The following is a 24,629-nucleotide window of genomic DNA, read 5'->3' on the forward strand; positions in this document are numbered from 1 at the left end:
GGAGATGTGGGGAAGGCAGTGGTCCATCTCCTTCCCGATGGCAGTGTCCCATACCTTCACCAAGCTGGGGAATCCCTTGACCCTTCGCACAGGGATATCTGTCCCATCTGAGCCAGTCATCTCTCTCCCCCCACCCTGGAGAATGTGGCCCAGTTCAGCTGGTTGCTACAGTACACTCTGCCTTTCACCTCTTGCCCCAGGACTCCTGCTCCCACGTCCTTCAATGAGATATGTGACCACAGCCAGGAGCTGCCCCCTCCTCATTACCCTTGGCCCAGTGGGTGAGTGGGTGGACATGATAAGGCATTTTTTAGGTGGTGGAATTGGGTATTAAAATTTGGGTGAGATCTGGGAAAGAGAGCAGTGATCATTCGGCCAGGGAGAGGCATTGAGGACAGAGTCACTGGGCAGGGGTCAGAACATCCTGGAAACAAGGGCACTGGTATTGGAAGCAATTGCAGCTCATGGAAAGTGGGAGGAAGAATCCTGGGAATCATTGAGAGTGGCGAGGTTAGTGCCGCGGTTAGAACAACGCTGTTAAGGGGCCAGCGAGCCGAGTTTGAATTTTACACTGTCACTGAGGAGTTGTACATTAGTCCCGTGTCTGCATGAGTTTCCACCAGGTGCTCCTGGTCCTTCCACCATTTAAAACGTACCGGGGTTTGTAGGTCAATGGTGTAATTGAGTGGTTGTGGCTCATAGGCTGAAAGGGCCTGTTCCCGGGCTGCATGTGTCAATCTAAAATCTCCATCTAAAATGATATTCCAGCTTGTCATTAATTTTTAAAAGAATCAACTCAAAAGACTGGTCCAGATAGACAACTCCGAAACAGTCCTTTCGGCCCATCTTTTCTGCTGGCCAAGCTGCTTGCAAAAAGTCCATATCCCTCTCAACCTTTTCATTCCACGGACCCATTCAACTCACATTACATTGTCAATCTCACGGCCTGTGGGAAGAAGTTATTTCCCTGTCTGGCAGCCTGCTTTTGTTCCTCCATATCTCCTTCCTGATGGTACTGGGTCAAAGATGCTGTGTGCTGGATGTCTGCGGGTCTATTTACAGGCCCCATCCCTGGACAATCAGAGGCCCCTTGTCTCGAAGTCCCGTCCATGTGGCCTCTCACTCATCAATCCCTCGTCGGAACACAACTACCCCCTCCTTACCTACCTCTACCAGCCCTTAGTATCCTCATGACAGTTCCAGGCACCTGTTATGTCGACCCTTGATGACCTGAGCCAGCTCTAATTTGGACCCTGGCCTCACCTAAACTATTGGAATAACCTGCGCCTTCTACCCTTGAGAGCCTGAGGGAATCCGCACCCTCAGCAGTGTCCTGCTGGTCCACCATCGAATGCCCTCCATCCCCTTCCACGGGTTCCCTGCTGTTATCAGGCTCCTGGATGGACCCCACCCTGGCAAAACTACCCATATTTTCACTGATTCCTCTGCACCTCCACATTCCATCCAGGGGTCAGGGTTGTGTTGTGGGACTGGTGGAGAACAAAGCACCAATATCAGGAGACAGGGAGCAGTGTAGAGTCCCCCAGCTCTGCGAGATGGGGAACAGTGCAGAGACCCCCAGCTCCAGGAGACAGGGACCAGCACAGAGACCCCCATTTCTGGAAGACCGTCTGAGTTGTACACAAGTCTGGACATTGGGCTATACAAGATCAGAGAGGCAAAGGGCTTAGTTATGGAAAGGATAAGGATTAGTAAAGCGGGAGTTTTGGAGCTTCTAGGGTCAATTAAGGTGGATAAGTCTCCTGGTCCTGATGGGATTTTTCGCAGGACTTTAAGGGAGGTCAGGGAACAAACAGCGGGGGCACTGACAGTGATTTTTCAAAGATCACTGGAGGAGGGTGTGTGGTACGGGATTGGAGGGTTGCAAATGTAGTTCTGTTGTTCAAAAAAGGCAGTAGGTGTAGGCAAAGTAATTATTGGCCAGTAAGTTTGACTTAGGTGATGGGGATGGTTGTGGAGGGTATTCTTTGAGATAGTATGTACAAATATCTGGATAGGCAAAGATTGATTGGGGGCACCCAGCAAGGGAAAATCATGTTTGACGAATCTTGTTGAGTTTTTTGAAGAGGTGACAAGAAAAATGGATGAAGGTCGGGCGGTTGATAAGATCTATTTAAATTTTAGTAAAGCTTTTGATAAGGTACTGCATGTAAGGTTAGTTAGGAAGGTTCAGTCACTAGGGATTAATAGATAGTGAGATGGGTTCGGAGGTGCCTGGGACATAGACAGCAGAGAGTCATGGTGGACAACTGTCTGTTAGGATGGAAGCCTGTGACGAGCGGTGTGCCTCAGGGATCGGTATTGGGTCCCCTGTTGTTTATCATTTATATTCATAATTTGGTTGAGGGGGTGGTTAACTGGGAAAGCAAATATGCAGACGATACGAAAATAGGGGGAGTGGTGGATGGTGAGGAAGGTTTTCTTGGATTACAGGATTTGGTTTGTTTGGAAAAGTGGAATGATGGAATTTAATGTTGACAAGTGTGATGTGCTGCATTCCGGAAAAAATAAGCAAAATGGGATATATACTGTTAAGGGGAGGGTGTCGAGATGTGCAGACGAACAGAGGGATCTTGGAGTTATGGTACAGAGTTCACTGAAGGTGGATTCCTATGTAGACAGGTCTGCTGTCCTTCATAAACCATAGTGTAGAGTGTAGGAGCTGGGAGGTGATGCTGCAGCTGTTTAAGGCATTGGTGAGGCCTGGTTTGGAGTACTGTGCACAGTTCCCGTCTCCATACTACAGGAAGGATATAGATAAGGTGGAGAGGGTGCAGAGAAGATTTTCAAGGATGTTGCCTGGCTTACAGCATCTGGATTACAGGGAGAGATTAAGGAGACTGGGACTTTATTCATTGAAACGTAGACAATTGAGAGGGGACAATGGAGGTATTTAAAATTATGAAAGGAATAGATAGACTAGACATGAGTGGACTCTTTCCACTGAGGGCAGGGAAGGTTGGAACAAGAGGTCATGAGTTCAGGGTAAGAGGGCAAAACTTTAGGAGAAATATTAGAGGATGCTTCTTCACTCAGAGTGGTGGCAGAATGGAATGATCTTCCGAATGAGATTGTTGCAGCAGGATCCCTCTATCATTTAAGAGAAGTTTGGATGTGTACATTGAGGTGAGGGGGTTGGAGGGATATTGGCGGAGAGCGGGAGGATTCAGCTAGTGGAGTTGTTCTAGTGAACCGGTGTGGACTCAAAAGGCCGACAGGCCTGTTTCCGCTTTGTAAATGGTTATATGGTTACATGGCGACACAGTTTTCCATTTCAATGTCCCATCCCTTGTTACAAAACTCTTCGCTCTCCACATTAGTGCTGCACATTTCTTCACTGCTGCTATGGCTGGACTCAGAAAGTTTGTTTGATATTTATCCAACTTCAGTTTTGTATCTGCTTCATATATATGACCAAGCACAAATATTCTCGCATCCTTTTGTATTTTTATCTTCATAATTTTAATAATTGGAGATAAGTCCATTTAATTTATATGGAGTATAGCAGAATTGATGTGGAGAATTGTATTTTATATCTGGCATTAATCGTATTTGTAACACTCTTGACACAATCTTGACCTTATTTCTTCCTGAATTTGTATATTTCAATCTTCTTTCCACTTTTGTTTCGATTTATATAAATCCTTTTCCCCATATTATTTGATGTCTATAAAATCTTCTTCCCACATCTGAAACACATTTCTGATATTTAGGTCATTTCTCTGGGGTAAGATAGAATTGGTGTCAAATATTTGACGGAACCAGTCCATATCCTGCATTTCTAATTGATAACATGCTGTCCTTACACCAATCTGACCAGCTTCTTTGTGAAATTGTCACATCCAAGTCCAACACCCATCTTTCTCCTGAACTCTGCTATCCTGGTTTTGAATTTTCTCTCTGGAGAACATCATACATTTCATTGATAAATTTGGGTGTATTCCCCATCCAGACTGTTTGTTCCATTTCACTAACTTTAGGTGGGGCCAACATTGGTTCCCATCTTTCTCTTAAGAATGATGTAAGCGGGAGAAAACAGAAGAAGGTCCCACTGGCCACTTTGTATTTGTATTTAATTGTTTGAAGAATTTCTTCCATGTAGCAGTCTTCAAAATATCTTATACCTCTGTCATAACACAAATTTAATATTCTATTACCTCTGTTCATATTTTGACACACTGGTGCTTTTCTTGAGATCCCTACCTTTTTTCCCTAAACATACATTAATTTCTTGCCACGTTCTGATCGGATCTATGTCTTTTTTTCTAGTAATTTGACTCTCCATTTATTGATAAAATACTTTGCTTCCCCTCCTCCGTTGTTGTCGGGTTTGTGTGGGTCCCACAGGTAAAGAACCAGACCAAAGCGGAGGTACAAAGCACACATTTATTTTGGGGAATGAAACAGGACAACAGGGTCTATATGTTAGGCAAACCTCTACACACAGAGTACGCAGGGAGTAAATATACACTTCTGATTAGGAGGGAGAAACCGACAGAGACTGGGGGAAATTACATGAACGTACACATTCAACATTCAGGATCAAGTTGATATTGTGAGCCCTACCCCTTGACCAGTATGGACATGGCTCTTGCTACCTGACCTCGAGGATCACCCGAACCCCATGTGGAAGGTGCTACTTACTAGCCATGAAGAATCGAAAGAGGCAGAACAAAGGGGAACATGGTCCTTTATAGTTCTGGGGGCAGTGCTGGGATGGCCAATCACTCGTGGCAGGCTTGGCCCCGATGACTGCTGCGGCCAATGCTCGAAGCCATCCAGGGGTTCAGCAGGGGTCAGTCGAGGTGATTCACCTGGGCCAATTGGGTGAAGGTCAGGGCTGAGTCTGGCCGGGCTGCCTGGAATGCAGCTCCTGGTGATTTAGGTGGGCCAATCGCAAGGATCACCTTGATGGCTTGGAGTGAGTCTTTAGGAACATAGGAAGTAGGAACAGGAGTAGGTCAAAAATGGCCCATCGAGCCTGCTCCACCATTCAATGAGATCATGGTTGATCTAATTTATGACTTAACTCCACCTACCTGCCTTCTTCCCATATCCCCCAATTTCTCTATCATGTAAAAATTTATCTAACCGAATTTTAAATATGTTTAATGAAGCAGCTTCAACCACTTCCCTGGTTAGAGAATTCCAAACATTCACAACTCTCTGGGAAAAACTATTTTTCCTCATCTCTGTCCTAAATTACTCCCCCGAATGTTGAGACTGTGTCCTCTCATTTTAGTTTCCACGGCCAGCTCAAAAAACCTTCCTACATCTATCCTATCCATACCCTTCATAATTCTATATGTTTCTACAAGATGTCCGCTCATTCTTCTGAACTCGAGCGAATACAATCCTAGACGATTTAATCTTTCATCATGTCAACCCTTTCATCCCAGGGATCAACCTAGTAAATCTCCTCTGGACCGTCTCCAAAGCCAATATATCCTTCCTCAAATATGGAGACCAGAACTGGACACAGTACTCCAGGTGCGGTCTCACCAGTACTTTATACAGTTGCAACATTATCTCCCTACTCCTGAATTCAATTCCTCTAGCGATGAAGACAAACATTCCATTTGCCTTCTTAATAACCTGCTGCACCTGCAACCTAACTTTTTGCGATTCATGCACAAGCACTCCCAAGTCCCTCTGCACAACAGCATGCTGTAGTTTTCACCCTTTAAATAATATTCAGCTCTTTTATTTTTCTTGCCAAAGTGGATAACCTCACACTTACTAACATTGTACTCCATCTGCCAGACCTTTGCCCACTCATCCAGCTTAACTATATCCCTCTGCAGACTCTCCACATCCTCATTACAATTTGCTCTTCCACTCAATTCGGTGTCATCCGCAAACTTGGCTACACCACATTTTGTCTCCTCCTCCAAGTCATCAATGTAAATGATGAACAGTTGTGGGTCTTGCACCAACCCCTGCGGCACCCCACTTACCACTCTCTGCCAACCTGAAAAACTCCCACTTATCCCGACTCTCTGCCTCCTGTCAGACAACCAATTTTCGATCCATGCCAATATACTTCCCCGGATTCCACTTTCCTGTAACTTACTGATAAGTCTCTTGTGCGGCACCTTATCAAACGCTTTCTGTAAATCCAAATATACAACATCAACCTGTTCCCCTCTATCCACCGCACCCATGATATCCTCAAAGAATCCTAACAAGTTTGTCAAACAAGATCTTCCCTTTCTAAAACCATGCTGCGTCTGCCTGATTGAACCCTACGTTCCAAAAGTTTCACTATTTCATCTTTAATGACGGCTTCAAGCATTTTTCCAACTACAGACGTCAAGCTAATTGGCCGATAATTTCCAGTCTTCTGCCTACATCCTTTCTTAAAAAGTGGCGTGACATTTGCTGTCTTCCAGTCTGCTGGGACCTGCCCAGAATCCAAGGAATTTTGGTATATGACCACCAATGCATCAACTATAACTTCTGCCATTTCCTTCATAACCCTTGGATGGATATCATCAGGACTAAGTGATTTGTCTGGCTTTAGTCCCATTAGTTTCTCCATCACTACTTCCTTTGTAACAACTATTTTATCAAGGCCCTCCCCAACATTCGTGTCCTTAACTCTGCACTTGGGCATGCTGGACGTGTCTTCCACCGTGAAGACTGACACAAAATATTTGTTCAATTCATTGGCCATTTCCTCATGTTTTGCTACCAGTTTTCTTTTCTCATCCTCCAAGGGTCCTATGTTAACTCTCGCCACCCTCTTCCATTTTATATATTTATCAAATTTTTTGCTTTCTGTTTTTATATTTTGTGTCAATTTGCTTTCATAATCCTTTTTCCCATTTCTTATTACCTGTTTTGTAACCCCTTGTTGTCTCTTAAAGTTTTCCCTATCTTCCAGTTTCCCACTGCTCTTTGGAGCTTTGTACACCTGCACCTTCAATTTTATATTCTCCTTTATTTCCTTTTGTTAACCACGGTTGATTTTCCCTCCCTTGCTGCCCTTTTTCCTGAGTAGTATATATTTTTGTTGAGCATTACAAAATATTTCTTTGAAAATCTTCCACTGTTCCTCAACTGTTTCATTGATTAGCCTGTGCTCCCAGTCCACTCTGCCCAATTCCACCCTCATCCTATGGTAGTCACCCCTGTTTAAGGATAATATATTAGTTTTAGATCTAACTATTTCCCCTTCCATCTGAATGAGAAATTCAATCATACTATGATTGCTATTTCCCAGATGGTCTCTGGCTATTACATCATTTACTCTACCTATCTCATTGCACAACACAAGATCCAGGAGAGCATTTTCTCTTGTGGGTTCCTTAACATGCTGCTCAAGAAAGCTATTGCGGATGCATTCTATGAAGTTCTCTTCCAGACTCCCACGACCAACTTGATTTTCCCAATCTATGTGGAAGTTAAAGTCCCCCATGACTACTGCCGTATCATTATTACATGCCTCACTTATCTCTCTATTTATTTCCTGTGCCACTAAACTATTGTTATTTGGTGGGTGATAGATAACACCCACCAATCATTTTTTTCCCTTTGTTATTCTTTATCTCCACCCAAATGGACTCAACATTATGCTCTTTAGATCTTATATCATCCCTCACTACTGCCTGGAGCTCATCTTTGATTAAGAGTGCAACTCCACCTCCCTTACCATCCTGTCTATCTCTTTGCACCACCTGATACCCTTGAAAGTTTAATTTCCATTTAGGATCACCTTGTAGCCATGTTTCCGTGATGGCTACCAAATCATAGGCATGGGAACCGATTTGCGCCTCAAGTTCACTAACCTTATTTTTAATACTGCGGGCATTCAGATAAAGTGCCCTTATGCTCATTGTCCTTTTAATATCTAGTGACTTCTGTAACCTTTTCTTTTGATTTTTCTGCCCACTATTTTCCTTTGTAATTTTCTTAACACTGTCATTGACCCGCAAAATCACTGCACCATCTGATTTTTTACTTTCTCCTCCCAACATTACGTTTCCTATTTTACTTCTCCTGGCCATTACTTTATCTTGTCTCTTCATTCATTCTGTCTCGTTATTATTACATTAAAAAATGATTGGGTTTTTTAAAGCTTGAAATCAAAAGGCTGGTCCAGATAGACACAGAAACAGGCCCTTCGGCCCCTCTCTCCTGCTGGCTGAGATGTTCTGTTTTTATTCCTCCATATCTTCTTCCTGATGGCAGGGGGACAAAGATGCTCTGTACTGGATATCTATGAGTCTATTTAGAAATCCCATCCCTGCAAACAATCAGAGGTCCCTTGCCTTGAGTTTCCACCCATGTTGCCTCTCCCTCAGCACTCTCTCATCAGAACACTACTGCACCCTCCTTTCCCAAGTCTCAGTATCCCGCTGACAATTCCAGTCAGCTGCCATGTCTGTACCCTGCCCCACCTAAACCGATGGATCGATCAGCACCTTCTCCCCTCAAGAGTTCGAGGAATCCACTCTCTCGCAATGTCTTGCTAATGAATGTCCTGCATTCTCCTTCCCCCTTGGTTTCCTCCTGTTATCAGGCACCTGGATGGACCCCACCCTGTTGAAACTACCCGTGTTCTCACTGATCTCTCTGTACCTCTGCCCTCCACTCAAGGGTCTTGGTTGTCTTGTGCGGCTGGTGGAGAACAAAGCATCAACTCAAGGAGATGGGGAGCAGTACAGAGACCCCCAGCTCCAGGAGACAGGGAGAACTACAGAGATGCCCAACTCTGTCAATCAGATAAAATCTAATCATCAGTTGCAAGGTGCAAGGAACTCTCAGACTGCTGCACGTAGGGCAGGTGTGGCCCATCCCCACACCTCCACCCTGGCAATTCCCAAAACAGTTTTCCTATTCATGTGGGGGTCCAAAATGGATAGAGTCTGGAGAAGGACCATGTACATGGTCAATCAATGGGGGCAAGGGTGTAACCAGCATGGCCATCATTGTGTGTGGCTGTGCGTGGAACCAAAGTGCAAGGGCACTAAATGCCGCTATGTGCTGAGATTCTACCTGGCTCACAGGTGTTGCAAAAGATTGGTTTGGCCCTGGTACTGCTCAGTGTCCCAGTCAGTGGGACTTTGCCCCATTACCTTCCTGGGAATGGTTTCATAAACAAACACTTTTGACCATAAGGTTATCAGGCAGTGGTCAGCAGAGCATTGCTGACACAGAGACTCCAGGACTTGATGGGATACTGCGGGGTGGTCCACAGAGCAGAGCATCCAGAGACAGACATCCAGAACTGCTGGAAAACCAGAAACTCAGTGAAAGATGCCCTTCAGTTTGCCTGAAACCCAGATGGGAGTAGCGAACACTAGAAGGCATCTGACAAAAGCAAAGGGAGGAAGGTTTAGGGCAATATCAGGGGTACTTGTTTTTACACAGTGTTGTGGGTGCCAGGAATGCCTTGCCAGGAGTGGTGATGAAAGCCAAAACATTAGGGGCATTTAAGGGGCTCTTAGTCACATTGAGGGGCTGAGACCAAGGAGGATATTCTCCAATAGCAGAGAGTGGCAGTAACCACAAGATGTCAAGGTGGTGGCAATGAAGCTAAACACAGACCATCTAAGGCAGGCGTGTCAAACTCAAATTCACAGAGGGCCAAAATTAAAAACTTGGACTAAGTCGTGGGCCAAACTAAATATTTATTGAAAATTTTGAACAACATCTGCATGTTTTCTCTTCTTTCAACATATGTAATGTTAAACTTTTTCTTATTAAAATAAATGTTTAATAATAGTTTTGGTTAAACTCTTTCCAGAAGAAGCATTAACAAATGAGAAATAAAATATTCAATAAATAGTATTTCTCTATAGCCTTTAAGCTCCTTTTAAATGTATTTTTTTTCACAAGCCAACAAGTCAAAAAAATAACAACTTGCTTCAATGAAAATCCAATCTTTCAACTACGAACAGTCCAAAGTTAACCAAAGAAAATATTAATCCAAGCTTAGCTTGCTACACTGTGATTTACTCTGATGCACCTGGGTCTAAACCAGATACTTGGCATTCTTCTTAGCTACAAATTCATCAAACTCTGGGGTCAGAGTTTTCCTCCCACCTGTCTTGAAAGGTCCTGTTTTCTGTCTTTCATTTGGCCACTTTTCGTAAGGGGTTTATTACATGTGAGTTTGGCGACAGGTCACAGATGCTAATTAAAGTAAACAGAGGAGGTGGGGGCAATTAGCGGGCTGACGGGCCGGCGCCAACGCATTTGCAAAGCATTCTGGGATTTTTAGTATTGGCTGTGCATGCGCTATACTGGCGCGGTGGCCAGGGGGCCAACTCTAATACATATTTGATATGATCTTGCGGGCCAAATATAATTATATCAAGGGCCAAATTTGGCCCGCGGGCCTGAGTTTGACATGTATGATCTAAGGCGTCTGTGCACTCGACTGCAGCAATTTGGACACTATAAACCTTACTTAGTGCCAGTTCAGGATGGAAACGTTCGACTTCCTGGGGTATCAAATCAACAGGCACGGAACTAAACCCCTGCTTGAAAAGGTAGAGGTTGATAAGTGCTTCCCCAAAACCCCCATAATGAAGGAGCTGCAAGAATTCACTGGTACAATTAGTTTTTATAACCAATCCATACTGATAGTGGCCCACATCATGCGGAGAAAGGTAAAGACATTACCTGGGACAATGAGGATTTGGAGGTGTTCCAGAGGGCCAAGGACGCACTGGCCAACACCATCCTTCTGGTACACGCCAGGCCAGAGGCACCCACCACTCTCACAGTAGATGCTTCCAGCACAGCAGTAGGGGGCACACTGGAGCAATTCATTGAAGGGCAATGGCAGCCCCTGGCCTTCTTGAGCAGACCCCTCTGGCCACACAAACTCAACTACAGCACCTTTGGCTGAGAGCAATCGGTGCTGTATCTGGCAGACTGAGGCAGGTAATCTGACCACAGCTTCACCGTGGGGAGAATGTTTCACGGAGATGTACGATAAACTGTCACAAACACTGTGACACTGGGTTAATAGCAGTGAGAAGGTTTAACACTAATGTAGGATAAACTGTGTCAGATAATGTGACACCAGGTTCACAGTGAGTAGAAAGTTTAATGGTGATGTACAGTAGACTGAGGCAGATACCATAACACCAAGTGCACAGTTGGGATAAGGTTTAACAGTGTTGTATGGAAGACGGAGTCAGAGATTGTGACACCAGGTTCACAGGGGGAGAAGCTTTAATGATCATGTACGGTCGACTGAGACAGACACTGTTAGACTGGGTGCACAGAGTGAGAAAATCTAACAGTAATGTACGATAAACCGTGTCAGATACTCTGATACCAGGTTAACACTGAGGATAAGGTTTAACAGTGATATACAGTAGATTGAGGCAGATGCCGTAACCCCAGGTTGACAGTGGGGAGAATGTTTCATGGAGATGTACGATAAATTTTCACAAACACTGTGACATTGGGTTAACAGCAGTGAGAAGGTTTAAAAGTAATATACGATAAACTGTGTCAGATAATGTGACACCAGGTTCACAGTGAGGAGAAAGTTTAATGGTCATGTACAGTAGACTGAGGCAGATACTGTGACACTGTGTTCACAGTGGGGAGGAGGTTTAAAGGTGATGTATGGTAAATTGAGGAAGATACCATAACACCAAGTGTACAGTTGGGATAAGGTTTAACAGTGTTGTACGGAAGACGGAGTCAGATACTGTGACACTAGGTTCACAGGGGGAGAAGCTTTAATGATCATGTACGGTCGACTGAGACAGACACTGGGTGCACAGAGTGAGAAAATCTAACAGTAATGTATGATAAACTGTGTCAGATACTCTGATACCAGGTTAACAATGAGGATAAGGTTTAACAGTGATATACAGTTGATTGAGGCAGATGGTGTGACCCCAGGTTGACAATGGGGATAATTTTTAATGGTGATGTACAGTGGACTTTGGCAGATACTGTGAGACTGAGTTAACAGGAGTGAGAAGGTTGAACAGATATTTAAGATAAGCTGTGGCAGATATTGTGACACCAGGTTCACTGTAGGAAGAAGGTTTAATGGTGATGTAGGATAAACTAGGGCAGAAACAGTGACAAATGGTTCACATTGGGGAGAATATTTAATGTGATGTATGGAAGACTTTGGCAGATATTGTGACACCGAGTTCACAGTAGTGAGAAGGTTTAACGGTGTGGTAAGGTAGTCTGAGGCAGATACTGTAACACTGGATTCAAAGCAGTGAGAAGGTTTAACGGTAATGTATGATAAACTCAGTCAGATACTGTGACACCAGGTTCATAGGGGGAGAAGCTTTAATGATCATGTATGGTTGACTGAGACAGAGAAAATCGAACAGTAATGTATGATAAACTGTGTCAGATACTTTGATACCAGGTTAACAGTGAGGATAAGGTTTACCAGTGATGTACAGTACATTGAGGCAGATACTGTGATCCCAGGTTCACAGTGGGGAGAATATTTAAGGGTGCTGTACGGTAGACTTTGGCAGAAACTGTGAGACCGAGTTCACAGGAGTGAGAAGGTTGACCAGAAATTTACGATAAGCTCTGGCATATACTGAGACACTATGTTCACCGTTGGAAGAAGATTTAATGGTGATGTAAAAAAAACTGTGGCAGATAAAGTGACACAAGTTTCACAGTTGGGAAAGGTTTAATGGTGATGTACTAAAGACAGAGGATGATACTGTGACCCAGGTTCATAGTGGGGAGAAGGTAATATGGTGATGTATGGTAGACTGAGACAGATACTGTGACACCAGGTTTACAGTGGGGATAATGTTTAACAGTAATGTACGATAAATTGTGTCATGTACATTGACACCAGGTTCACATTGGGGAGAATGTTTATGGTAAGTTTGGTAGAAATTGGAAGATACTGTGACACCGAGCTCAGAGTATTAAGAAAGTATAACAGTGATGTACAATAAACTGTGGCAGAGACTAGAAGACCAGGTTCACAGTGAATAGAAGGTTTAACTCAGATGTGTGGTGGATTGAGACAGATACTGTGGCACTGGGTTCACAGTCGGGAGAAGGATTAACAGTGATGTACAATAAACTGTGGCAGATACTGTGACAACAGGTTCACAGTGTGGAGAACGTTTAATGGTGATGTACGGTAGACTGGGACAGAAACTGTGACACTGGGTTCAGAGCAGTGAGAAGGTTAAACAGTGATGGGCATAAAACTTTAGCATACACTGTGACACCAGGATCACAGTGGGGACTAAGTTTAAAAGTGATATACGGGAGACTGAGGCAGATACAGTTACATTGGGTTCACAGTGGGGAGAGGGTTTAATAATGATGTCCAAAAAACTCTGGCATATACTGTGACATCAGTTTCACAGTGTGGAGAAGGTTTAATGGTGATACATGGGAGACTGAGACTGATTCTGAAACACTGGGTTCACAATGGGGAGAAGGTTTAAAAGTGATGTATGTTAAACTGGGGCAGATACAGCGACACCGGGTTCACAGTAGGGAGAAGGTTTGCATTAATGTACGGTAGACTTAGGCAGATCCTGTGACAGTGGGTTCACATTAGGGAGAAGGTTTAACAGTGATTTTCGGTAGATTGATACTGATACTATGACACAGGGTTCACAGTAGTGAGAAGGTTTAACAGTGATGTTCGGTAAATGTTGGCAGAAACCATGAAAATGAGTTCACAGAAGTGAGAAGGTTTAATAGTGATGTACGATAAACTGTGGCAGATACTGTGACACCAGATTTACAGTTGGGAGAAGGTTTAATGGTGATGTACAGCAGACTGAGCAAGACACAGTTACACCGGGACCTCAGTGGGGAGGTTTATCAGTGATGTATGATAAACTTTGGCAGAACCTCTGAAAACAGGTTTCCAGTGGAGATAAGGTTTAACGGTGATTTAACTGTGGCAGATACTGAGACACCAGGTTCAAAGAGGTGAGAATGTTTAACTGTGATGGATGGTTGACTGAGGCAGGTACTCAGACCCCGGGCTTACAGTAGTGAGAAGGTTTAACGGGTGATGTATGGCAGACTGAGGCAGATACTGTTATACCGGGTTCACAGTGGGGAGAAGGTTTAACGGTGATATACAGAAGAAAGAGGAAGATACTGTGAGACCGGGTTCACAGCAGTATTAAAAAGGTTTAATAGTGATGTACAATAAACTACAGCAGATGTTGTGGCATCAGGTTAACAGTGGGGAAAAGGTTTAACGGTGATGTATGATATAAAGTGGCAAATACTGTGACACTGGATTCACAGTTGAGAGATAGATTAACGGTAATGTAGAGTAGACTGAGGCAGATACTGTGACTCCGGGTTAACAGTGGGAAGGAGGTTTAATCGTGACACGCGATACATTGTTGCAGATACAGTGACACAGTGAGGAGAAATTTTAATGGTGATTTTTGGGAGACTGAAGCAGATTTGTGAAACTGGATACACAGTGGCGAGAAGGTTTAATAGTGATGTACGGTAGAATGAGGCAGATACTGTGAAACTGGGTAAACAGTGGGGATAGGATTTAGCGGTGATATATGGTAGACAAAGGTAGATATTGTGAACTGTGTTCACAATCGGGAGAAGGTTTATCAGTGATGTAACATAAACTGGGGCAGATTCTGTGACATCAGTTTCACAGTGGCGAGAAGGTTTAACGGTGATGTACAACGAACTCTGGCACAAACTGCCACACAGGTTCACAGTGGGGAGAAGGTTTAATGTTGATACACATGAGACTGAAACACATACTGAGACACTGGGTTCACAGTAGGGAGAAAGTTTAACGCTGATGTCCGGTGGACTTAGAGAGAAACTGTGACACTGGTTCAGAGCAACGAAAAGGTTTAACAGTGATGTACGATAAACGGTGGCAGAAACTCTGACAACAGGTTTCCAGTGGAGATAAGGTTTAAGAGTGATGTAAGATAAACTGTGGCAGATACTGAGACACCAGGTTCACAGAAGTGAGAATGTTTAACGGTGATGTATGATTGACTGAGGCAAGTACTCTGACCCGGGCTCACAGTAGTGAGAAGGTTTAACGGTGATGTACGGCAGACTGAGGAAGATACTGTTACACTGGGTTCACAGTGGGGAGAAGGTTTAAAAGTGATGTATGATTGACTGAGGTAGATACTGTGACACCAGGTTCATAGAGTGGAGGAGGTTTAATAGTTGTTTAAGGAAAACTGCAGCAGATTCAGTGACACCTGGTTCATTGAGGGTAGAATTTTATTTTTGATGTGACGGTAGACCACAGTGGGGACAAGGTTTAACAGTGATGAACTGTGTCAGATACTGTGACACCGAGTTCACATTAGAGAGAAGGTTTAACAGTGATTTACAATAAGCTGTGACAGATACTGTGACACCATGTTCACCACGGTAGGAAGAAGGTTTAACGATGATGTGAAATGAACTGTGGTAGATAAAGTGACACCAGGTTGACAGGGGGAGAAGGTTTAACGGTGATGTACAGTAGACTGAGCAGATACTGTGACTCCGGATTTACAATCGGAAGAATTTTTAAAAATGATGCCCATTACACTATTGCAGATACATTGACGGTGGGTTCACAGTAGGGAGGAGATTTAAGGGTGATGTATGGGAGACTGAGGTAGATACTGTGACACCAGGTTTACAGTGGGGAGAATGTTTAGCGGTGATGGACGGTAGACTGAAGCAAATACTATTACACCAGGTTCACAGGGGGAAGAAAGTTTAACATTGATGGACTATAGACTGAAGCAGAAACTATGAGACAGGATTCACATTCGTGAGAAGGTTTAACAGTGATGTTCAATTAATTGTGTCAGATACTTTGACATCAGGTTCATATTGGGGAGAACGTTTAATGGTGATGTACGGTAGAGATAGGCAGATACTGTGACACCAGGCTCATTGTATTGTTCATTTATCTTAATTACAACATCTAATTTATACGCTCCATTTTTTGTGGCACCTTCCAAACATTCCATAAACTTTAATTCTAATCAGATTTTGTTCATTTAAATAGGTCACCACTAAAAGCCCAAATCGTTTGGTCTCTTAAGTACACAGCACAAAATTAAATTCTTTACCTGGGTTTGGTTCAACGGCACTTCAGTCTGCTTCATTATTTTTTCAGACCCTCGTTTTGAGCTTTCTGCTATGCCCAGCCGATTCGCCAAAAGGGCATCCAACTCTGTCTTCTCAGCTTGACCCAACGTCTACTCTGTAAACTTAAGCAAACCAAGGAGACCAAAGTTAATATTTTCACATTTGCATTTTCAAACACAAAAATGACGTTGTGAGTTGCAGTTTCACATCATAATCCCACTTGCTAAACTTGCAAGTAACTGCACCGCATCCTACAGCTGGAAAATTGCAAGAGAACTGCTTGGTTAAAGCAAAGATTCCATTAAAGGCCTCCAAGTTAACAACAGATAGCAACCTGAAAGTTAAATACAAAGATCTGTATCAGGAAGATTAACGGGCTTTTAAAAAAAATCATTTCCACTCTTGAAAGAAAACTCCTCAGGGAACACCAGGCTCTTGTTGAACAATTCCTGTTGTATTCCTCAAAATGGTTTGAATCTTGATTTCAAGCAGAGTCATTTGGTGAGATTGTTGGTCTAGAACAAACCCTGCCCACACATTCCCTTAAATACCTGCAAAGTCCTGTTTCAGCTCTGCTCCAGGCTAAAGCTATCAGAGCTTTTCTGAAGAGATAGCGGACTTCAGATGCTGGTACGTTGAGTCATAAAAACACTAATGCTTCCCTGAACAACACACCTCTCTCTGAAAACCAACAAAAACCTTTCCGAGTGGTATTATTCACCTTTTGAGCACCAAAATCTGGTGAACTTGAAAAGTCGCGCATGCGCACAGAAATTAAGATGGCTGCCCCCAGCCGAAGGACCCTGAGAAACTGAGTCACAAAGTCAATCCGCACATTTTGGGTCTTACGTGTCCTGTGTCTCTGTTCTCGTTTGTCAAATCATTTGATTTTAAATATAGGCTCTAAGACTTCAGGGCTCCTCGAACGGGGACAAAACTCTGACTTGCGTCCATTGTGGGGGCTGAATGATCCTTTGGACTCCACTACGGTCGCAGGTCGGGAAGGACCTGTCGGGGTCATTGGGTCGCTTAGGAAGGGATGGAAAACCAATCCATTTTTTTTTTGCTTCCCAATGCTCATAGAATGTGTCTGATTCCATCCGTTTTTCCTGTTGTAGCATCACATTCTTCATAAAGTCAGATGTTATTTTTTAAAGTTGTGTCACTTGAACAATAATGCCCAAACCCTTCTGATCCTGACGTACCATGTGTTTAAAATGTAATGTTTCTCAGTTACGTCCGAATGCCTTGAAAAATATAGGGACTTTAGTGTTAATACAGAGTAAATATTTCACCAATCCTTTTGAATTTATGATCTCTGGGATGGAGCAGAGATAACGCTGGTGGAAGCGTTCTAGGAGCCGTATTTGATGTCGGTAGAGGACCCATGTTTTGGAGCCAAACAGGAGTGTGGGTATGACAACGGCTCTGTATACGCTAATCTTTGTGAGGTTTGCCAGTTGTTTGTTTTTCCAGACACTTTTGCGTAGTCTTCCAAAGGCGCTATTTGTCTTGGCAAGTCTGTTGTCTATCTCGTTGTCGATCCTTGCATCTGATGAAATGGTGCAGCTGAGATAGGGAAACTGGGTGACCGTTTTGAGTTTTGTGTGCCTGATGGTGATGTGGGGGTGGGGGGGTGGGCTGGTAGTCATGGTGGGGAGGTGGCTGAAGGTGGACACGTATTGATACACAAAACAATCACACCTCATTATTGGTCAGAAGCGCCTACACTTCGCAAGGAGGCTGAGGCGGTCAAGGACAACGGCTCTCATCCTGAGATTTTACACAGGCGCAATTGAGTTTCCTGTCTGGCTGCATCATTGGTTGGTCTAGTAGCTGTAAAGCATCAGACAGGAATGATGCAAAGAGTTATGAGGATCACTGGGGTCTCCCTTTCTTCTGTAGATGACATTTACTGGGAGTGTTTTTCAAATAGGACTCAAGGAATTGTAAAAAAAACCATTTCCATCCAGTGCACAGAATCTTTAACCACGTCCATCATCAAAATCAGGATTGACAGGCTGGGGAATAGCTTCTTCCCACAGGCTGTGAGATGGATGAAAAGTATCCTGTAAGTGGGATAATCACCCCAAATATTTAAATATGTAGTGGCTACTTCGATAGAGCTACTAAAGCCACACACAGACACCAGGTTAGTCAACACAAGACTGCTTTATTCAGACTTTACAGGCTTGTTTTTTTTTTACTGCATGTCCTGGGCTCCAGGGGAGAAGGTGGGACATCATTCTGAGATTCCTGCCAATCCACGGGACCACAGGTTTAAATTAAGCCCTGTGAGTGTCCCACGCCTTCCGGCAGGAGAATCCACAGATCAGCGTGCCATTCCTCGGCATGCAGCACCACGCGAGGGTGGTCAATTAAATGGATGAGTACCCAGCTCTCTGTCTTATGATTTTGCGCACCCGGCAAAGAACCGTGCCCACTCGGCCCACTAGACAGCTGCTACACCAACACCCCCCACCCCGAACTGTCACCAGAAACTAAAGCAGCAGCTGCATGCACCTTAGGTGGACCCCCTCACCGTCTGGGTTGGGGGTACTGAATGGGTGAAGTGGGATGCACATTAGCAGGCTTGAGTCTGTCCACACTAAACAGCTGTGAATGTCCCCCAATGTCCAAAGTATACATAACCTCATCCTTCTTCACCACGCGGAAATGGCCTTCATACGGTCGTTGTAACGGGACTCCTGGGACCTGTCTGTGCACAAAAAAAATCAGCATCCAGGTGTGGTGGGGGCACATTCTGTTTAGGGGATCCATGTCAATAGGTAGGAAAAGGTTTGCTGATCACGACACCATGTCAAAGCTGCTGAAGGACGTTCAGATCAGAGTTGGTGTGAAATGAATGTCCCATGAAACTGTAAGGACAGTACCATACACCATCTCTGCGGACAATGCAGACATATCTTCCTTTGAAGCCATGCGCACTCCCAATAGAACCCATGGCAACTCATTGACCTAATGGAGGAGCGCATTCAGTTGCCAGTGGAAATGTTCCAGAAGGCCGTTGGATTGTGGTTGAATTGTGTTCCGCGGTCTGAAGTAATGTGGGCCGGAAAACAAATCTAGCCATCCAATTGATGATGAATGTTCTGGCCCTTGTCTCAGTGTCACTGGATGGAAACGAGATGGCCTCTGGCAAGCGTGTGAAACATTCTGCGACTGTTAGAATGTATCTCATGTTTTGAGATACTGGCAATGATTCGAGCAGGTCCACATGCACATGTTCCAACCGCCTGCGTACCACTGGGAAAGGTTGAAGAGGTGCATTAGTGTGCCACAAAATTTTAGCAGTCTTGCAGGAGGTACATGTGCAGACCCATTGTGCGACGCCTTTTTGCAGACCATGCCATACATATTTATTTGACATGAGCTTGACAGATGTTCTGATGGACGGATGAGACAAGCTGTGTATCTGGTCAAAAAGGTGTTGCCCCCAAGATGGCAGAATCACTGATTGAGTGTAGCCCAAAGACATGTCACAAAGTAAGGTTGGCCACCCAGTTGTGGTGCCAACTACTGTATGCCCAGGTTAGTAATGGCCGTACTGTATGCCTGAACATCGGAGTCCATTGCCTGGACACTGGCTAATTCAGGAATATCAATGTCACCCTGAATATGATATATAGTTGGTCTGGACAGAATATTCGTGATGCCATTGTTTTTACCAGATGTTATCCAAGTAGATGTAAGGGAACTCTAAATCTCTGTCCAAAGTGTCTATAACCCGCTGGCAGGTTTGAACAGCATTCTTCAACTCAAGTGGCATCCTAAGAAATTCAAAAAGCCCAGAAGGGGTAATAATCACCGTTTTAGGAATGTCATCCTTATGGACTGGGATCTGATGGTATCTCATGACAAGATCAACCTTGGAGAAAGCACAGAAATTGTGCGGTTGGGCAGCAAAATCTTGAATATGAGGGAGAGGGTATCTGTCGGATGTAGTTAATGAGCCCACGGCACACATATCAAACTCAGGCCCGTGGGCCAAATTTGGCCCTTGATATAATTATATTTGGCTCGCAAGATCATATCAAATATGTATTAGAGCTGGCCCGCTGGTCGCCACGCCAATATAGCGCGTGCACAGCTAATACTACAAATCCCAGAATGCTTTGCAAATGCGTTGGTGCCGGCCCATCAGCCCGTTAATCGCCCCCACCTCCTCTGTTTACTTTCATTAGGATCTGCGATCTGTCGCCTAACTCACATGTAATAAACCTCTTACGAAAAATGACCAAAAGAAAGACAGAAAACAGGACCTTTCCAGACAGGTGGGAGGCAAACTATATGTTCATCATTTTAAAAGACAAACCTGTTTGTCTTGTGTGTGGAGCCAACGTGTCTGTAGTTAAAGAATATAACATACGGCGACACTATGAAACAAAACACCAGGACATGTATAAGGATCTGAACGAGAAGCAAAAGCTCCAGAAGGTGGAGGAGATGAAAAGAAGTCTGGTTTTACAGCAAACTTTATTTTATATTTTATTTCCCATTTGTTAATGCTTCTTCTGGAAAGAGTTTAACCAAAAATATTATTAAACATTTATTTTAATAAGAAAAAGTTTAACATTACATATGTTGAAAGATGAGAAAACATGCAGATGTTGTTGAAAATTTTCAATAAATATTTAGTTTGGCCCACGACTTAGTAAAAGTTTTTAATTTTGGCCCTCTGCGAATTTGAGTTTGACACCCCTGGCCTACGGTAATCGCCACAGAGTCTTCATCTACCTGTTTTCTTGGGTGCCATGTGTAACTGTGATGCCCAAGGTCTGTTGGAGTGCTGAATGATACCTAATTCCTCCATTGCACTAAACTCTGCCCTTGCCTGAGCAGTTTATCAGGTGGAAGACAAAGAGCCCTGGTGTAATTCAGCTGGCTTGAAGTGTCTATGTAATGGGACACATCCTGGGCTGTTTAGGAGGTATTGAAATTAAGTGAGAAAATACAGATAAATTCATTGAGAAGAGCAGCATAGGCATCTTTGTGCAGGGTTTGCACCCCTAGAAGGGCAACTCTCCATTTGCTACATACCAGTAGGTATATTTGAAAACTGGTAGCATGAACCAATTTCCTCCACGTCTACTGGCAAGTCATGGGTCCTTAAAAAATCTGCACCCATAATGGGCTGGGCAATGGAAGCCAATACACAATTCCAATGGAATGTCACATCTCCTATCCCAATCATGACCCGTCATGTGCCAAAACAGGGAATTGTCGTCCCATTTGCTGTTTGAAGAGCCGGGTGTTGTTATTTATTGTGGTTTTTATTTCAAAATAGGTTGGCGGGAGCAAACCGACCTCAGCACTTGTGTCTACAAGAAACTTGTGCCTACAAGAAACTTGTGCTTACCAGCGTCATCTTGTAGATACAATAGGCCCATACTTGTCCCAGCTGCCGAGGCAATTAATGGTAGCCGGCTTTTTTGTTTCCTGCCTTTTTGCTGTAATAGGTAAATGGTGGGACACATTTATGGGCATTTTTACCCCAATGGCCATGGTAAAAACACCACTCTCATCCTTCTTTGACTGAACTGCAGATATAGGAGGCTCAAGGGACACGGGAGATGGATCTGCTGCAAAAACAGTCTGGACGTGAGCAGACTCTTGCATTGGAGTATGATGGAGCCTGTCAGCCTCCTGTGCTATGTTATGGGGATGGTAGAAATCCATGTGAATGATTGGTATTGCAACATGACCTGGGAGTTTGGTCAGGAATAGAGTCTCAAAAAGTAAACAATTAGAATGACCATCTGTTAATGCGAACATCTCATTCATTAAATCGGATGGATTCCTGTCACCCAGACCCTCCATATTTAAAAGCCGCAAGCCGCACTCATGTCTTGTCAATTCCAGCATATCGAGGAAAAATTGGCAGAACCTGGTGTACTGGTTTTCTGCCAGGGTATTGGCAACAAATTCTCTTACTTGAGATGCTGTAGCAGCATCCAATGCACCTACTATATGCCAGAATTTCATGTCCTCTGCCATTATGCCACAAGGCAAATCTAGGTTTCAGCCTGATTAAGCAATACCCGAGGTTGATTGGTCCAGAAAGGAGGCAAGTGAAGTCCTAACATCAATTGGGAAACACAGTCAGTGAGAGGTCAGCATGGCTTAGAGTTCAATGTGTTCAGGACTGCTTTTTGCAGCAGTATGTGGAGATGCCAAATGTGGTTAGGGAATGAGCATGTGGTGGAGTGAGCGTTAGGGAGAACTTCAGATCCAGTGATCATGGGTTCATTAGATTGAGCTTAATTATGGAAGTGGATAGGTTGGGTCTGAAGTTGAAGGTCTTCGAGTGGGGGAAGGCCAGATTTGAGGAAATGAAAAGGGATTTGCAGAGAGTTGTGTGGGCTGATCTTTTAGCTGGAAATGATGAAGAGGAAAATTGGAGGGTATTTAAAAGGTGAGATTTTGAGAGTACAGAATCTTTATGTTCCAGATCGGCCAAAAGGCAAGACTAAAAGTTCAAGGGAGCCGTGGTTTTCAAGAAAAATTAGGAACGGTTCAGGATAAAAGGGAGGCCCATGCTAAATATAAGAAACAAAAGATTGATGAGATGTATGATCCTTACTTAGATTGCAGAAAGAACCTCAAGAGGGAAATTAGAAAGGCAAAAAGAAGGTATGAGGTGTCCATAGCAAATAAGGTGAATGTGAATCCTTGGGGTTTTTACATATACGGGAACAGTAAAAGGAGGGTTAAAGATAGGGTCTCCTTTGGCTTGGCTTCGCAGACGAAGATTTATGGAGGGGGTAAAAAGTCCACGTCAGCTGCAGGCTCGTTTGTGACTGACAAGTCCGATGCGGGACAGGCAGACACGATTGCAGCGGTTGCAAGGGAAAATTGGTTGGTTGGGGTTGGGTGTTGGGTTTTTCCTCCTTTGCCTTTTGTCAGTGAGGTGGGCTCTGCGGTCTTCTTCAAAGGAGGTTGCTGCCCGCCAAACTGTGAGGCGCCAAGATGCACGGTTTGAGGCGTTATCAGCCCACTGGCGGTGGTCAATGTGGCAGGCACCAAGAGATTTCTTTAGGCAGTCCTTGTACCTTTTCTTTGGTGCACCTCTATCACGGTGGCCAGTGGAGAGCTCGCCATATAACACGATCTTGGGAAGGCGATGGTCCTCCATTCTGGAGACGTGACCCATCCAGCGCAGCTGGATCTTCAGCAGCGTGGACTCGATGCTGTCGACCTCTGCCATCTCGAGTACTTCGACGTTAGGGGTGTAAGCGCTCCAATGGATGTTGAGGATGGAGCGGAGACAACGCTGGTGGAAGCGTTCTAGGAGCCGTAGGTGGTGCCGGTAGAGGACCCATGATTCAGAGCCGAACAGGAGTGTGGGTATGACAACGGCTCTGTATACGCTTATCTTTGTGAGGTTTTTCAGTTGGTTGTTTTTCCAGACTCTTTTGTGTAGTCTTCCAAAGGCGCTAAAGATAGGGTAGGTCCACTGGAAAATGGGAACGGTGGACGATGTGTATGTGAGGAGCTGCATGAGATGGGGGAGATATTGAACAATTTTTTGCTCTTCTGTATTCACAAGGGAAAGAGACACTGGATTATGTGAGATAAATGAGGTGAATAGCTTAGTTATGGAAAGAATAGGGATTAGTAAAGAGAGGGTTTTGGAGCTTCCAGGGTCAATGGAGGTGGATAAGTCTCCTGGTCCTGATTGGATTTTTCCCAGGACGTTAAGGGAAGTCAGGGAGAAAATAGCGGGGGCTCAGACAGTGATTTTTCAAAGATCACTGGAGAAGGGTGTGGTGACGCAGGATTGAAGGGTTGCAAATGGAGTTCCACTGTTTAAAAAAAGCACAAGGTGCAGGCCAAGTAATTATTGGCCAGTAAGTTTGACTTTGGTGGTGGCGAAAGATATGGAGGGTATTCTTAGAGATAGTATATACAAATATCTGGATAGACAGGGATTGATCAGTGGCACCCAGCATGGGTTTGTGAACGGAAAATCATTTTAACGAATCTTGTTGAATTTTTTGAAGAGGTGACAAGAAAAGTGGATGAAGGTAGGGCAGTTGACGAGATCTATTTGAATTTTAGTAAGGCTTTTGATAAGGTTCCACATGTAATGTTAGTTAGCAAGGTTCAGTCACTAGGGATTAATAGATAGTGAGATGGGTTCAGAGGTGGCTGGGACAAAGACAGCAGAGAGTCATGGTGGACAACTGTCTGTCAGGATGGAAGCTTATGACGAGTGGTGTGCCTCAGGGATTGGTGCTGGGTCCCCTGTTGTTTATCATTTATATTCATGATTTGGTTGAGGGTGTGGTTAATTGGGTAAGCAAATATGCAGACTATATGAAAATAGGGGGAGTGGTGGATGGTGAGGAAGGTTTTCTTGGATTACAGGATTTGGTTTGTTTGGAAAAGATGGCAGATGGAATTTAATGTTGACAAGTGTGAGGTGCTGCATTCCAGAAAAAATAATCTTAATAGGACCTATGCAGTTAAGGGGAGGGGGTCGAGAAATGAAGAGGAAC

General features: G+C 44.1%; 1 long non-coding RNA gene across 1 annotated transcript in view; it reads right to left on the reverse strand.

The window, feature by feature from the left end:
- LOC138745774 (uncharacterized) overlaps positions 1-24,629 on the reverse strand; it is a 58,542-nt gene that overhangs the window by 13,070 nt on the left and 20,843 nt on the right. Inside the window, exon 2 of the long non-coding RNA XR_011346503.1 lies at positions 16,089-16,229. This is a non-coding gene — a long non-coding RNA (uncharacterized lncRNA). The remainder of the gene's footprint in view (positions 1-16,088; positions 16,230-24,629) is intronic.

This window comes from Narcine bancroftii, chromosome 11, assembly GCF_036971445.1.
Source record: "Narcine bancroftii isolate sNarBan1 chromosome 11, sNarBan1.hap1, whole genome shotgun sequence".
NCBI classification, from domain to species: Eukaryota; Metazoa; Chordata; class Chondrichthyes; order Torpediniformes; family Narcinidae; genus Narcine; species Narcine bancroftii.